This window comes from Astatotilapia calliptera, chromosome 12, assembly GCF_964374335.1.
Source record: "Astatotilapia calliptera chromosome 12, fAstCal68.1, whole genome shotgun sequence".
Taxonomy (NCBI): Eukaryota; Metazoa; Chordata; class Actinopteri; order Cichliformes; family Cichlidae; genus Astatotilapia; species Astatotilapia calliptera.
In genome coordinates this window covers 28,995,463-29,013,183 of record NC_137433.1, presented here as the reverse complement: position 1 = coordinate 29,013,183, position 17,721 = coordinate 28,995,463, and the positions used below count along the sequence as shown (strand labels likewise).

General features: G+C 39.4%; 1 long non-coding RNA gene across 1 annotated transcript; it reads left to right on the top strand.

The window, feature by feature from the left end:
• The first annotated feature begins 9,761 nt into the window (after window positions 1-9,761).
• LOC145432190 (uncharacterized) lies at window positions 9,762-12,600 on the top strand. Its single transcript, XR_013912468.1, has 3 exons — window positions 9,762-9,892; window positions 11,454-11,530; window positions 11,889-12,600. It is a non-coding gene; the product is annotated as an uncharacterized LOC145432190 (long non-coding RNA).
• The last annotated feature ends 5,121 nt before the right edge of the window (window positions 12,601-17,721 follow it).

Genomic DNA, 17,721 nt, shown 5'->3' with positions numbered 1-17,721 from the left:
TCTGCTTGAATCGCTTCTTCTCTTTTTCATAGTTGCATCTTTTCATCTCCCAGCATGTGCCTGTGGGGCTGTTCCCTCCATCCCTGCAGTTAACTATGCCTTCCTTCTTCCTCAGGGAACTGGGTAGAGGATCACGTCCCACTGGGAAGACAGGGGTCTTGGCACAAAAGTGCAAGGCTCCAGGCAATGTATACTATATCTCCATTTTGTGGGATTTCATTGATTTTTGCTGCGTGATTGTGGACACGTATTTATGACAACACCTTGCTGTAGCTCTGTCTCATTATTTCATCACACACACAGATGTCTCCCTGCCAGTACAGGTCTCATGACGGTGTGGTGCAAGGATTCACTCACTCCCTCATCAATAACCCATCAGTATTGATGGGAGCTGAGCACACTCTGAGCATCAATACCTGATCTTAAATTCAGTGTGTCTGCTTATATAGCATTGGGAGTATATCCAAGGTCTGTGTTGCAGCTGTGGCAGGAGCACAAGGCCAAAGCAGGGGTGGAAAAGGTGAACTGTATAAGATATACTAACTTAAAGTAGCATGTTGGGTTAGTACGCTCTTGAAAGTGCATATTTTTGCAGCATAGTTAGATAAATCTTTTCCACTTTTAACAGTTGTGAAAATCACTCCCAAATCCTGAGCCAGGTGCAGCTTAGGTATCCCTTTTAATGCATAAAAGAAAAACAGTACCTATGTATCTGCCTACCTCTTTTCTCTCGCTTTCACTCTCCCACTCAAGAAATTAATCTTCTCTCTCTGTTTTTGTGCCCTTCTCTTTTTTTTTTCTTCTCTTGTGAGGCCTCACAAGAGAATTGAACCTGGACTGCTGAGTCACCAAGCGGTTGATGGTGAAAGGCAGAGAAAGAGAGCAGAGAGCCAGGGAGAGATGAAGGAGAAAGAGCTCGGCAGGTGGTGGGCACCGCCGCAGCTTCAGCCCGCGGAGTCTTTTCAGCTGGCACACAACTGCTAGGCTGCCACAGAGGCCCTGCTTTCCATCAGAATATTCCCCCTCTCTTCCCCCTCTTTAAACGATAAATGAGGAGAACAGGCTTGGGCCGGAATAATAGGCTCCTTTCTTTCTGCCTCTGCCATGTGTGAGGACAGGAACAATGGCAGGGACCGGGAGGGGAAATGATTCAAAGTGAGATTTTCACCTGCTCCCTTCAACCCCAGTGCTACCCCTTTCAGTTGATGCTAATGCCAGTTCATTTACAGTGTAGTACTGTAAGCTGTAACACACAGACCCGTGCAAAAAATGCTCAGAACCCTTTTTTCTCTTTGTGATGGACAGTTTAGATAATTGTGCTCCAAGACGTCCATTTTGGTAATCATACTCATTATCATTATTATCCCATTTTCAGAGCTAAATAAGAATTAGCGGCTGGCTGACCTGCTTCGTGGTACATTCTGTGTTTGGGGTTTTGTTCGATCAGAATGGCAGTTGTTGAGTCTCTTTATTTGTTGCAAGTCTTTTAGTAGACTTTCTGTAGATTTTTCTTCACACCCTAGAATGTGGAAATTTCAAAATATAGGATGAAACAAGTCCACTCTTTTATACCCAAATCACTCTTCCTCAGCCTCAGTCTATCCAAAAAATAGCACCCTCCCAAAATACTTTAGAGTCCTCTAAAGTAGCTTCAGTGGATGTAGCTCAACAGGCTTAAACGTTTCAATTTCCTCATTCACACTCAATCAAGTGTTGACTAAATAATCCCCGAAAATATTATAATTTCAATTTAATGTAGTTCATGAACAAAACCAAAGCCAACTGATTGTATTCGTGCAAGAACAGATACCCCATTACTTGCAATTTAATCTAAAATGTGGGCAATGGCATATGAATAAAGATAATAGAAACAAAACTATGAAATTAAACTGAATTGAAATTGAATGGAAAAGTTCTATTTTTCATTCAATTTCTGTCCAGCTTTTGTACCTGACCATTTTAGAGGAATATTCTTTTTTTGTTTTTGTTCATTCACTTAATACCGATCCATTAATCATTGAAACATAAAAAAAGCACTTAATTCAAAGAATGAACCAGTGTTGTGTCAACACAAAACAGGCAACTTGACAAAAGTATAGCAGTGACTGTGTATAGCCATCTGTAAAACACGGTGGAGGCTTGGTCATGGTTGGGGCTGCATTGTTGCTAGCAGTGCTGGAGATCTAGTCAGAAGTGATGGTATTATGAACACAACAAAAATATCAGATTTTGGTCCACCATGCAGGACCACCTGGAAAGCTGGTAATACTTATTTACTGCCAATACAGTAAAAACATATCTGGACAGAAAAACACACAGTGGAACACTATCAGTCATGGATTGGCCTCCCCTGAGCCCAGACCTCAACATCACTGAAGCAGTGTGGCAACATCCAAAGACGAGTTTCGGATGTTCTTCAAGAAGCATTGAAACCTATTCCTGAAAACTAATAGACAGAAAAAGAAAATGTCCATGATAGTTCAGTTCACTTTATGCAAACCTGAGTCTGACTGGCTTCCCATGACAAACAGAGAGTTCGAACAGTAGGTGGGTGAGGCTTCTGTGCTGACAGCCAAAAGTTGTCCCCAATGTGACCATCTAAGTCCTTCCACTGTCATTGACCTCATACAGAGTCTGGAGAGGAAAAAACTTTGAAACCAGCAGTCTAAAATACACGTGAATTAGATTCTGCATCAGATCTATATTGTAACTCCAAACAACTCAAACTCCTCCACATGATAGTGCCTCCTAAGTACAAGGCCATCCACTGTATTTCAGTGATTTAACCCCTACTATATGATGTACAATATATTCAAGTCATGAACTGTCACGAGGGGGCGAACATATTTGTCTCAAAGAGTAATCAGTGTCATGGTGTGTGAGTAAACTCATTTCTTCTCTAATCTCCTCCCCTTTGTAATAATTTGTTTATATCTCTCCCTTTTTCTCATTCTGTGTGTGCGTGTGTGTGCGTGTGTGCGTGCGTGCGTATTTGATTGTAATTTCCTTTGGTGGCCAGTGAATTAAAACTTGCCCCTAATTTGTCATTCACTGCCCGACTTTCATTCTTAATCAAAGTGTGTGCATAAACACACTTATCGCACACATGCGCAGCCACAATCACAGAGATAAGTCCGTGTTGAAAAACACCCCAATTAAATTACCTCCTGCTGCTTATATACAGTTAAACATAAATGTACATTTACTAATGAGATCATGAGACATTTTTTGTTTCTGTGTCTCAAAACGACTACACAGAGAAACTACAAAAGGATCTCTGCATTTACTAAAGATTTTACATAAGAAGCTGTATGTATTAATCTCTTGCACGTCAGTTCTCTTTCACTCTAGTTTCTAATCACTTCTGAGGATATGCCAAAGTACAAACAGAGAAAGAAAAAAGGGAATATGCTGAAAGGATGAACCCTGCCAAGCCATGAAAGAGCCTCAGAAGATCTACCAGCGATACTGTCAAGACACACACTTCAGTTTCTGAGGAATTCTTCTTCTGTCCTTTTTTTTTATCCCTAATTAAAGGCGAACAGGATGTTGAGTATAGGAATCCTTTATACGAAGCTGTTATAATTTTGAGACTTTGTAAAATTAAAAAAGAGGAATCGCACACTGCACATTCATTTGGAGAAGTTCGACAATTAATTCTTGTTCTTCGCTCTTCTCATGCTTCGATCCTGTCAAAATATCGTTATATCTCACCATCACAGAAACATATTATTTCCTATGAATTTTCAAATATTTTCTCCTTTGCAGCACAACACTCTGTTTTTTTGAATAGCAAAAGGATGTCATACACCCAAACCGCTTCTCATCATTACTGGGAGTCTTTGTCCCTTGTCTGTCTTGTTACTTTTGTCACCCCTTTATCTCCATCCTTCAATGACCTTTTCTTTTCTCACATTTCTAGGTCCAAATGCCTCAGTCCTCCTCTCCTCTCTATCTGGTTACATTAGGTTACTGAGAATACCTCCTCCATCGCCAAACCATTTCACTTTACGCCTCAGCTCCTGCTGTAATTGGACAGGATTTGATTGGCTTCCCTTTCTCTTTATTTCTTTCCCTTTTTTTTTGCTTCTTACCCATTTTTATTTCTCTCTCTTTTTCTCTAGAATGCGGTATATTCAGTTTTTTGCTTTTTCCCTCTCAATCCTTTGTCCATTTTTTTTCATATGATCTCATTGAACATTTTCCTCTACTCCCCTTGGTGTCTTTACTTTGCATTCAAAGACAGAGGAGGTGCAGGAAAAAAAGAAGAAAGGAGGACCAAGATAAAGCTAAGGGCTGTGTGTTATAGGGTAGAAGGAAAGCTTTCTGGCTGCAGAGAACTACACCCTTTGCCCTGAAGCAGTAAGAGTGCACTGTGAGAAGGAGGTAAATGGTAGCCTCAGTTACACTGTTTGTCCAGTTTCTCAATCAACCACTCAACAGTATGTATTTATCCAATGAAACTATCATGTAGTTATTATGTTTGTTATTTATTACAGTATAATTACAATGTCTTCTCATTAAATGTTAAATTAAAACCATTAATTTACAGTAATAAGGGACCTAATTTAACCAGGCTAAAGCATGAGCATGGTCAGTGGTTAGTGCAATGATATATGACTCACTGGGCCCTTTTTAAAATACAGATGACAAGTGGTTTGTATGTGTGGCAGACATGTATTTTGTCCTTTTGAAATATTCCTCATAATCATGATAAGGATTGCAGTTGGGATTGCACCCACTCATAAAACTCAACCAGTAACAAAGTATTTCTTGCCCAAAACTCCACCTTTAATGCAGATAGAATGAATACAATACTAAAGGAAATGGAGCCTAAATTTTCTACTTACCAATGCATTCAAGCCATTTGCCAAATAAAGAAATACTGTAAATCTCTTGGTTGGCCTCCCATTTTTTTCTGTCCAAGCAAGAATCATAAATAATCCTCTCACGCTGGAGAACATCTGCACTCTTGTGCATTCTTTATACACAATTAGATGAACTTCGTTAATATCAGTAATACCTAAAGGAAAAACGCTGCACTGACACATAAAGCCTGAAGTCACAGCTGAATAGGGTCATTTTTAGATGGAAGGCACCTGGAATGAGTCTAATAATGTAAGAGCAGTGCCTAGCCCTGTATTCAAGACACCATTACTATGCTAATGCTTACACCGCAGTTGTGGCCGCATTGTTCACCGAAGGATTCCTTGAGTGCGAGTGCATTAGAGAAGTGGGGAGAAAGAAAAGGTGCTGCATGGAATAAGTGTGCATGTGCACATCTGTGTGCTTACCAGCCACAGTTTGTGCTTGTGGAATTAGATATTCCCATATCTGGTACTTTACAGGATATAATGGAGTCCACGGTGGGTGAGTGAGTGGCAGCTTCTTGCAGAGTCCATGGATTCATCAGCTCTTTCTTCTCTCCCAAGTTTCTCCATGCCCTCCCCCAAGCGAAGGGGGGTGTGATGATTGGCTGGGAGCAGGAAAGGATGTTATAGTGTATGAATAATTGAGGGGGGAGAGAGCAGGAGAGAAGGGGAGATATGTGTAAACTGACCCTTAGCTGTCCTCACCCACAGCCAGCACTGCTCAGGAATCCACCTTCAAATGTACATAACAAATCAAAACAGAATATACCTTGTAGTTATAGGAAAGTGTTAAAGATAGAAAAGATGGTGTTGCTAGATTTCCCATTGGAAACATGGTGCTTGATAATTTTAGTGTGTATATGTGCGTGGGTGCGCACAAATGCATGCACCGTCATTCACCAAGGGTCAGTCTGAGGTTGCATTGCACTTACTTCTTCTATTCCCACGAGATCACCACATTCTGCGGCTGTACATGTTGGTTTCTGTGCATATGTGTTTGTGTATGTGCAAGAAACAGAGAGGGAGTGTGTGTCTGTGTCCTTGTGTGTGTGTGTGAGAGAGTGAGTGGGTGAGACAGTGAATGAGTTTTATGCCCTCCTGGTTTCTTTTAAGAAGCCCAGAGATCCACAATGGAAGAAGAGATTGTTGCCATGCAGGCTTGACCCTATTCAACTGCTGAAAGATGTGGAGTGGCTCGAGCAAGGGCAGGACTGTGTCAGACTATGTGAAGCTGATGGGTATTGGAGACCCTTAAAGGCAAGTAAACACACCACACACACGCTCTTGCTATACCTTGTGAGGTTGCCATGGTTTCTGGGGAATGTCTATGGGCAAGTTGAAGCAAATCTCTGGCAATTCCACCCTCCTGGCGGCAGCGCGTATATATGTGGCAGGATGGTAAATATGCTGTGGCTCACAACCTGTGAGCAGTTTTTAGATTTCACACGAGTGAAAGATGAGGAGCTTATCTATTTTGTACTAATATGTGCTTCCGCAGCAATATCAATTTTCCTCAGATGAGCACAAAGAGCAGATGATACAATAAGTCATAGAAAGGACTTCATGTAATTGATTAGAGCAAACATTTCAGTTTCTCCATAATGTATAACCCCATGTTTGGAGTTAACATTACATAGACCCAGTGTTATTGATTATTGATTTACTGTGGGAGGGAATCTGCTGGTCATAAGACGCTCTGCTGTCATACTTCTTCATTGTCGTGATATTGGTCAGTTCTCTTTCAATGGTGCCACATGACTCAGAAAAATCAGCTTCTCTGGCCTCTCATTTCTTTGCAACTGCAGTTTTTAAAGAAGCTGTTTTTGGGAGCTTGTGAAAAATTAGGTACGAGGCTCTCGTAACTCTTGAAACAATGGAATCAATTACTAGAAGCAAAAGGATTTGATAACGTGACAATATAACTGTGAAGTCAGCAACATTTCAAACCACTCTCCACTACACAAGGGATTAACTACAATACAGCAGAGCAAACTGATAACAGTGCAGGTAACTTAATTAGATTTATGTTCTCAGAAGACAAAAACGTCAGTTGGATTCTTTCAGAATTATGTCACAGTTTCTTTAGTGAACACACAGACTTCACTTTTTGTTAAAAGTTTGATTTGAAAAAATCTTTGTACCAATGAAAAACACAGAAAAATGATTGACAGCAGTAATTCTGCAAGTGTATTGTTGTTGTTGATGTTTTGATAATATTGGTCCTTTTGGTTTTATTATTTATTTCTGTCAACTGGGATGTAAAAAGAAAAAAGAAAAGGTAGGCAGCACAGTATTTCTTTTGTAAGTTGGCTGGCACACCTCTCTAAAGTGCATTAACATGACTGACTTTATGAAAAACTTGCTGGTTTCAGGACTTTGCTTTATGTTGTTGACATAAAAGGTGAATGTGACCAGATCGTGTTCTCATAATTTATCATCTACATACAAATACCTGATAATTGGAGCAAAGTAACAGACGAATTAAATCCTTGAATTTTAATCACCAAAAGTGAAGCAAAGACTTTCAGTACAGTTTACCATGAAGCAAGTCACTTTATTTGTTGCATGATTCTATTAATATGTTCCAAAAGGAAGAAAAAGCATACAGTACAATACTGTTGAGAGGTCTGAATTAGCTGGAAGTGCCAGAATGCATGTAAATTAAATTAGTCACATCCTTACTTTTAACACCTTACCAGTATCGAAATGAATGAAGTTATGAAAGAACTCCCCCATACAGCTACAGAGTCCAAGTTTACCAATTGTTTTCTTTAAATATGATATTTTTATTGTTGAGGTTTTGCATATTACCATGGGGGTGTTTTAGTCTGCTAGTCTTTAGGTGACCGCTCAAGGAACTGCTTGTTTAGTATTGGTGTCATTTCTCATCCCTTGAGATTGGATTAACTGTTGCCACTTGATTACGATCCAATCATTAGATAACTTAGAACAAAAAATATGTTAATTTTATGGGATAATAGTATCATAGTCTTAACATTTGCATTAATGCAGTTTTGTGGCTCTATTTGTTAGCATTGTTAGTTTTCTAACTTTTGGAAAGGCAAAGTTGTTCTTAGAAGTTTAGCATTTTTAACCAAACTGCCACTTGTACTAACCCAGAACTAGCACCTAAGTTAGTTGCTAAATTTCAGAGAAAGCATAGACTGTATATAAAAGAGGGGGGGGGGGGGGGGGGGATAATCTTGATATTTTTCTTTAGAAATGTTAAGTGACCGTAATTTGGTAGAGGGTTAGCTAGATAATGCTAGCTTGGTTACCTGCAACTGTTAACTGCTTTTAAAAATGCAAAAAAAATAAATGCAAACACACCCGAGAGATCGCTTTAGTGACTAGAACTGGCTGAGGTGAGACATAACTGATGGCTATCAGTTACAGACAGATGTGTTGGTACCCATTTAAAAGTCAAAGTGATCACACAAGCTGTAAGTTATAAGCCGTGGTTTAAACTGCTTATATAAAAAAGCCACCCTGTGGAGTTCTCACCAGGACAAGAATAACTATAAATACCAGAAATGTTTGTAAACATGTTTTGTCTGTTTCTGTATTTTGACTCGTTCGTTTTTCAAGCTGCCATTTAGTGGCCGTAGAAGGATCCGCCGTTTTTAGCACTTCGGTGTTAAAAACCATTTTTTTTTGCCATGGAGTTTGACACTTACCAGAGAGTCAGCCTCATAAATGTAACGAAACAGGCGTACACTGATGAACAATCTGATTATTATATCAGTAATTTGGCCCAGATAGAAAGAACCTCAATAACCACATTAATGTGAAATATGTCCAAATGAAATAAACTGGAAGTATCCTATAAAATCTTTTTTTTTGTCATGGCAATGTAGCAAATTTCAGGTCATGTATGAATAGAAATCTCTGAGTGACTGGAAAGCATGGAAAAGTACTGAATAAAAATCAGACAGAAAAGCCATTTTAAAGCACTTAAAGGCTTTCAGCATAAAAAGTGTACATGATAGTTTGGAAACCTTGTGGTCTTTAAACACTTGTCGGGGGTAATTAAGTGTGTTTGCACAAGGGTACACCTGCAAGCCTATAATCTCCCAACAAATATGTTCCAGCATGTAAAAGTTAAGTGGCACTCATTTAATCTCTATCTTACTATCCCAAACGCACACACACGCACACACACATCTATGCAAAAATCTGTGTGACTATCCTGGCCTCTTGACTTCGAACATTGAGCTAATAAAAGACAACTTCATTATGGTCTCACCTCCAGCAGTTGGACAGTTACACCGTGGCAATAAGTCGAAAGGCAATAAAATCATGAGCTACCTCAAGGGAGCAAATGAAGACATGCACGCACGTACACCCTGTGTGAACACACACACACACACACACACACACACACACACACACACACACACACACACACACACACATTAGATTAAAGCTAAACTCAGCATCTTTTGTGGTTACTGTGCCAAACCACATTTTCTTTTTGGATTTCCTCATTAGTGTGGTGAACCTCCTCCCCTCAAGACCAGACTCCACAGCTGTACACAAACTGATAGGATTTGCTCCAGGCTTTCAGTGCGGCCCTTTTCTCCCCTAGTGTTTAAAAGGGGTCGAGGTCTAAAGCTGTGATGGGCACTTTTAATGCTGAGTCTCCCAAGCAGCGCTTCAAACCCTGAAGTTACATAACATCGACAGGATTTTATGTTGTGTTTTCTTTGGATGTGAACATTCACCAAATGCAGAGAGAATGGGGATGTTGCCTGTAACCGCTTCACTCGGCCACACCTCAGCAGCTCGTCCTCTTGGTGGGGTCTCACTGGCCCTGTCCCCCTTTCGCTCTACAATCCACAGCGCCCAACACCCACCCTCTCTTTCCTTAATCATAGTGACCCAACCCACCTTGAGCCTATGTGCTTCAGCATACTCAGCAGTACTGTGGTAATCAGTAATCAGCCTAGGAGTCTTAAGCTTCTCTCTACACCTCTAGCACATCAGCGTGGGCTCTTCACTCATCTTATCCCAGACAGAAGGTGAGAGCTAAAATATTACTTGCCTTTTCTTCACATAGGCTACAATTTTTTTTCTTCTGGATTAAAAACGCTTATTTCCAAACTACTAAAGACAATTGTTTTCTTTTACGCCCTCCAGATAAACATAGAACACAGACAGCACAGTGTTTGCAGTGTGACACCAGATGCATCTGCATATTTATGCAAATGTAAACACACATTCAGCAAACGAAAAACAAAAAAGAAGTACACGTAAATACTGAATATGACACTTGCATAAACGTGGCATAAACACACCAGTGGAAAAAACACACCCCTGCCGCTCTGCTCCTTTCTGCGCCTGAAACAAGATGCTTTTTAAACTTAAAATGCACTCAGAAAATTACAGCTAACAATAACAATACACATTTCTTCAACTGATTATCCTTTTTTGTTTGTATAAAATAAGCAAACCATCAAAGGAACATAGATAAAAGTAAGAAACTTCCTTATTGTGTGTTTGTTTTAGCATTTCAGTCTGGTTGAATTGCTTTTATAGCTGCACATACTTTCAGTCAGATAATGAGACCATGTTCCATGTAAAGGCCTTTGGTGTTTTGTTTGCGTTTTGCTTATGCTGCAATAGCCATGCTGTTGTTACACCTAATTAAATCAAATATATCAAAGTCTTGGCACTGCCATCTTAAGCCTGTGGCTGTCTCTTACTGGGGAAATTCCTTATCAAACATAGGCATACTTGCCAGGTTAAACCAGTTATTTGTTTTAATAGGGCTTTGTACTACCAACCTCAGCATAGCTGCAGTTACATGTACGTTGAGGAAAGAGTCCGCACACAAAGACAGTGGGGGTGGGTGTCGTTAGTGTTGCCACAGCAACCCCCCTTTCTCATTTTATGAATTTCTCCCTCTAATCTAGTTCAGATACAGCGAAGAGCCAGAAAATGATTTATTAACAAGCTGATGGAATTATTTTTGATCATCATTCATGGACGTTACATTTCAAAGTCCTCAAATGTGACACTGTACATGCAAACATTTGCTGTACAAATAGCCATTTACATCTTGGGCATTTACAAAGGTCATCATCATCCTCTTACCTTGGCTCACTTTCATTTAACACGCAGAATAAAGGAGCAGAACATCTGCAGGGTTGTCAGAGTTAATAATCTTGTCATCACTGTCTCGCTCCAGTCTCACTGCAGCACTGTGCAGTCTGTGAGGTATGTGGTCGGCTTTAAAGGGGGGAAAGGCAACTACTGCAGCTGTTTATTATGTATTTATATAAGTAAGTGGTTTTTGGGGGTTTCTAGGCAAATGGGGTTTAGTGAAATTCGGTCATCAGGTCTGAACAGCTTGTCACTCAGAAAATGACACCAGTGATTGATGTACTGTATTTTTAAGTGATGCTTATGCCACAGCTCTCTTTTCTTCCTGCAGTCGTTACAGTCATGAAGGATCAAAAGTAATTAAGCCTAATGCCTCTTTTTCATTATGTTTATCCACTAACATCAGATAAACCACCATATCAGCATATAAATTAGGCTAATCTTAATGCTCCAATGTCTCTTTACGTATCAAACCAGGAACAAATTACTGAAAAACCATCGCATCGCAGTTTGATGTGATTTGCTTCAGACCCAGAGAAGAACTTCTTTGTTTGGTAAAAAGAAACTTAACACTGTTACTGTTTTCTGAATAAACCCAATTTAGTTTTTTGGTTTATCCACCTGTTATATACTTATTATGTATAATAATAGTTATATTTGCTCATTGTACTAAATTTCTGAAACAGTACATTAAACAAAGCCAACATTTTTTTGGCTTCGTTTAATGTAACTTTTCTCCTATATTAGATCAAGCTAAGATTTTCCCCTTTTCTCCCCTCTTTTCATTCCTTCATTAATATCCATCCACATATCTGGCAATCTTCCTCTTATTCTGTATCTTTCTTGACCACCCCCCACTCTGTTTTTCCTCCCACTCTTTTCTCCTTCTTTGCTTTCTCGCATGTTCATTAGCCTGACAGGAGAGTGTTTTTAATCGTGGCGAGCGGAGGACGGAGATGAGAGAGCCCCAGGTCCATAATGGGAACCAGCGTGGTACATGTGCTACATAAACACATCAATGCTGCCACCTCAGACGATCGACAGAAAGGGAACAAGAAAGTGTTTGTGTGCACGTCCAGTGCAAAATAGTCATTATAATGACCATAACAGGCACTGGGTACACACATGACTGAGAGCTGATCCACCAGATATCTGGGGAAGGAAGACCAATGATCAGCACTGTGCCCACACAGACAAACAGCCATAGTGTACATTATAGTGAACGTGTATTTTTATTAAGTGTTGTGTTTTATTCTCCAGCTCATCCAGCTGTACTTATTAAATCCTGCTGGATAATCACATCAGATGGATGTTAATGGAAGTCACTGTGATCTTGAAGTGCTACCACTCTGTATAAAAAACCTTTCATCTGCTGCCGTTCTGTCTCAACTATTTTTTTACACAACTATTCCTAAACAAATTTGTCACCTAGAGTGTTTTACCAAATGTTATTTGCTAACTATGTCACGAGTGGCTTTGTGCGTTTACAAAGCAAACACAGTAAGAACTGTGTCAAGCCAAAAATGACACCAGCTCCACAGCAAACTGTGATCCAGTTAGACCTTTTTCTAAAAAGCATAAAATGTTAATCATGTTATTGATTAAAAAAAGAAGAAGACGTGAACGTGTTCTTGTTTCTTATACAATAACATCTGACAGGCTGCTTCTTTGCTAATGAAATGATCGTGACCAGAGAGCCACACAATGTTCATTCTAGTTACATATTTTATACTCGATACGTATAAAATTCACTTTACAGCCTCACACAGTGACACGAAATACTTTCCTAATAATAACACACACGTGATCTTTCTGTCATGATGCTCAGCTTTTTATCTTGTTTTGAAGTTTATTTAGATTATGTGTTGGTATTTTCCTTTTTTCGTGGTTTACTTTTATTTTTAAATACTTTGGTTTCTGTGTTCTATGTAGAGACAGTTTTGTTTTCATTTACTATTTTAACCCCCCAAGTGTCCATGTGTACAAGTGTGTATTCTTTTGGGTCATGAGTTGATGGTTTGATTATGTTTTCTGTTTGGTTTTATTGTGAGTCTATTTTCTTTGTTTGTGTTTCTTTTTTCCCCCATGTGGCTTTGAATTTTCTGCACAATTGCATTTTACAACTTTTAGTTCTTGTATGTGAGGTCTGGTTATTGCTCCTGCAGTCTGCTATTTGTGGTTAGTTTCCTTGGTTCCATTTTTTCAGTATAGTTTGCTTATCTACTGAAGTGATTATCCTTTGCATTAGTTATTGTTAGGCAGTTGGTTTACGCCTGTGCCTAGTTTTCCCCAGCTGTTTCTATTTCCGTGATCACCCCATGTGCATAAATAATCTTCTCATCACTGTTTGTCGCAGTGTCTGTTAGCCTCCCAGTGTGTCCCCTGCCTGATTTGACTCCAGTCTGCCATTTGACTTTGAACTGTGGTGTTTTTGTTGGCTCACTTTTTTGTTATTTGGTTTATTTTGGAGTTTGCATTTGGGTCCTCAGTCTCTAACTCATGATGCTTGCTTTTAGTATTAAAATATTAACACAACGCCTGGCTGAAAACCAGCCCGTAGACCCCTTAACAATAGAAGGAAAGGCTGCAAGCACAACTTCATTGCTTTTGTTACTTGTTGAAGATCAAGCTTTGGCTGCTTGGCATGGATGGGCAGGTTTAACCTCATCCTTGTTACCACCTTTGTGTTAGCATGCTGCCTTCTCAGTTGCTTTCATGTTAGCATCAGTTAATAGCTGTTTCTGACGTGGGCACCGTTTGCACTTCATGCCTCGTATTTTGCTGATTTGTGAAATAAATTAAAAGTATTGTCCATATTCTTGCTCCACAAAAATTGTTAATTTCGCTACCCTTTTTCTCATTGCGCCACACAAACTGAAATCAGCAAATTTAGTTTTTATTTGTGGATTTAGCACAATGGTTGTTTAAATTACAGAAAACTGTAATTAATTCAGTACTGGAAAATACACTGCATACTTCAAATACACACTTCAAATGCTTTCACACCACTGGAAATATTCCATGTGATTTAAAGCAAGGAAACCCTGGGAGAGCACGAAGGAGGCACAAAACTCGAGTTTTCCAAACATTGGGATATTAATTGCACTATTTGCACATCACACAAACTTTGTGCATTTAGCTCGGCTGTTTTTATTTTTACAAAACCCTGAATCCAAATTGTAAAATTACAAGGCATTGCATTCTTTTTTAGCACTCTACATTTTAGTGCCAATGATTATTGCTTTAAATTGGTAGATGAAAATCAAAAACAAAAACAGGCTCTGTTAGTCAGAGAGACAAAGATCTTAGAATATGTGTAAAGGTGTTTTTCTGCCTTTTTGCATGTTTTTTTAAGGTTATCATTTGCACTTGATTTTTTTGTCATGTCATGTGGTGGTAAAGGCTACAGTTACCAGCAGCCCAGCAAGCAACCAAAACTGATCATGCTTTCTTATTTTATTTATTTTTTAAATAAAATATTACTCCTTCAATTGCACAAATTAACCAAGGGCACCAAAGATGAATACTTTTGTTCTTACCTCTCTGACATGGATATGTGACACTGAGCACATGAGGAGAAATCATGAATAAACCTTCTTATGAAACCTTCATTAGGACCCGTCAGGGCTGTTTTGATTAACATTAATAGGACCAGCCCCCATTTCTCTGCTTGCCCTTTCTCCTGTTTTTCCTTCTTCCTCCTCTGCAAAACCCTGTCCTGTTCATCACTATCAACTCTCCCTTCATGGTCCTTTTGCTATACCTCTGAAATATTTTTGTCTATCTTTAGTCATTCTCTTGTATTCACCACTCTCTTACCTAAATGATCTATTCCATCCTCGCCTCCAGTGGAGATGCAGTGCCAATTAGGAACTGGTTGCACAGGGTGGGGGTGCAACCAGCCTAGTCTAGACTGAGACTAGCACCTGCATCCTCCCCCTTTCAGTCCTTTATTCACCTGATGTTATCTTTCTTCTTCTCTTCCCTCCTCCCACCCTTGCAGTCTCTCCTTTTTCTCCCTTTCTTCTGTCCTCACCTACGCGTTCTCCATTCCTTCCCACTTTTTGCTTCATGCAGATAACTCCCCTCACGCTGGAACACTCGTTGCTGAAAACCGTGTGGTCCAGGTCCATTCATCTCTGTCAGACTGCATTAGCACCATGAGGAGCACGTACACACACAGGTCCCTGGTTTGGCTTGTCATGGGGGGTGGGGAGGCCATGACAGCAGGCCTCACCAAAGCTGGCCAATGAATATAGATCACCTAGCTATTCTCAACCACTGGGGCCCTGAGACCCTCGTTGGCCCTGCGGGATTCCAAGCCTTAAGACTGGATCAGACCTGTTCAATGTGGTCATGCAGATAGTTTTACCAACGCAGCACCACCAGTCTTTGTGTGTGTGCATGTATGACTTATATAAACCCTTTGCTTGCGATACATGTTTAGTTGCACAATCTATTCAAGAGCAGATTCAAGTTTTATATTCTCATTGAAAACAGTTGCATTACACCTCTGTTTGGACACAATGTTCTTGGGTATAATGAAGAGGAACCATGAGCTCTGTGTTTGCAGATAGGAAAGGAGCGTTTACCTCCATATCAGTCATGTATCAGTGATTGCCACAGAGGACACTGAATTCAGGTTGTCTACATTACATGATGCAGTGTTTCTACATCACAACTGTTATTGAGACTTCTTATAGCTTTGGTACATACAAATCTCCCATGACTGTGTTTTAAACATTTATTACTTTCATCACTTTTTTTTTTTTTTATCACTGCTTAGTTTCCTTTGTTGTGGTGTTTCTGTTTATAGTAAGTCGTTTATAACAGTAAAGAGCATTGGTGGCATAATCCCTTAAACAAAAAGTGATCCTGTCATCTTCTAACAGCAGTTACTGAGAAATACATTCATCGGTTTTCTATATGCACTGCGTACACTTCTGTATCATTAAAAGCAAAAAACAAGGATTTAGTATTTAGAGCGTAAAAGGACACATGTTTATCTACTGAAAATGTAAATGTAAAATATCCTTAAAACATTCTGAAGTTAATTTATCTTGCGCTCCTGAGCCCATTTTGTCATTTGCTTGTGTTCTGCCAGTTTCTCTCCATGTACTCAACAGTCATAAACAGAGAATTCATGCTGTATATAACTCTCCAGTGAGTGCAGGTGCAATAGACCAGCATACATTTGATCCACAGATGTTGTGACTTGAATAAGTGCCGCTGGCTCTCCATTCTCTGAGATGTATATTACCCCTATTTGCTGCTTTTAGCTGTTCTCTGCATGTACAGATGAATGGAACGTGGTCTCTGCAAAGCTCTAACATGTGTTTGTGGAAAAAGAAAACACACTCTCCAGAGAGCACTGTCGAAACCCAAGACTTATATTTCCCTTGGAATGACTGAAGCCAATAATCTCGGATGTGAAAACAAACACTGAATTAACTGTGCATGCTTATACAATTATTTTTATTGTTGAATGTAATTTGACCTCTGTTCATACAGAAGAAAGAAACACCAGGTGATCGGGCTCAAGTGCTCGGGTATTGGTGTGTGCTATAGGCGTGTCTTTGGGTGTATGTTCGCTTGTGCCACATATCTGAAAGGAGTTGCGTCATGGTTGCATGCTTGTGGAAATAAGAGGAAGAAAATCTGTAGCTGTGGCAGCCATGTGCCACTATGGCTAGATAATCTGTCTTTCTGCATTGTTCGAGTCTGTGCTTGTTTGCTCAATCCTCTGCAAGCATGCAGTAGGCATCCTAATCTGCTTGGAGAATTGTTAAACCATTTTAAAGCTAAGTGTTGCTGTTTCTTGGAAAATGCTAAAGAAAAAGGGGATTTTGGACCTAGTGTTTAACCCACTGGTCATTGTATCTATTGCATGTTCACTATATTAAATATATATCGCAGTCTTAATCATCACATTTGTTTCATCATATTTTTCTTACTACTGCAAACAAAAAATACATTTATTTTGTGTCTTCATACAAAGAGAAATAAAAAGTGCTGCTGATGTGATGTTTTACTCAAAAACTGTCTTCAAAAGAAAAGATTTAAACATCTGAACCGAGAAAAAACTGCAAGACTGTTTCAAAAAGTAAGTAATCCAAGCTTACTTGAACTAGTTCAGTGTTTCCAGTAGTGAGGTCTACAGGGAAAGAGCAGGCAGAGCAAACAGAAACCTAACTTCAGTTCACTTTATCACATGATCTCAAACACCAATTGTTTCACAGCAGGAGCTTTGCTCTCGCTCTTTGTCACTAAACAATCTGAATGCATGTTGTGTTGTGTGCTTTATGTTGAGCGAAATTACAAATGTAATCTGGTGATCTCAGTTTGTCTTACTTGTTTTAAGCATGCCTGGACCAAAGAATCAATCAATGTTAACCAACTGTTTCCTTCTTTTAGATTATTGTTTAGTGTAAGACAAGAAAGAGCCATCAGATTTTTGCTTGTAGTTATGCACACCTTACATGTATCCAGATGCATACCGCAAACACATACTGGCAAAAAATAAATAAAAAAAATAAATATAAAAAAAATAAAACACTAGAGGACTTACATCAGTTATTTATCAGGGTCCTGATTTAACGCTCTAACACAGTAAATCATAATTGTGTTTGGACAGGCCCCAAGGTAGTCAGTGCCATAGCTGAAAGTATTTTGTCGTTTCTTCAAGAGGCAGAATTGCCACCCAGTGATGACTAGTACATCCCAAGGCTATTTGACATTCAAACAG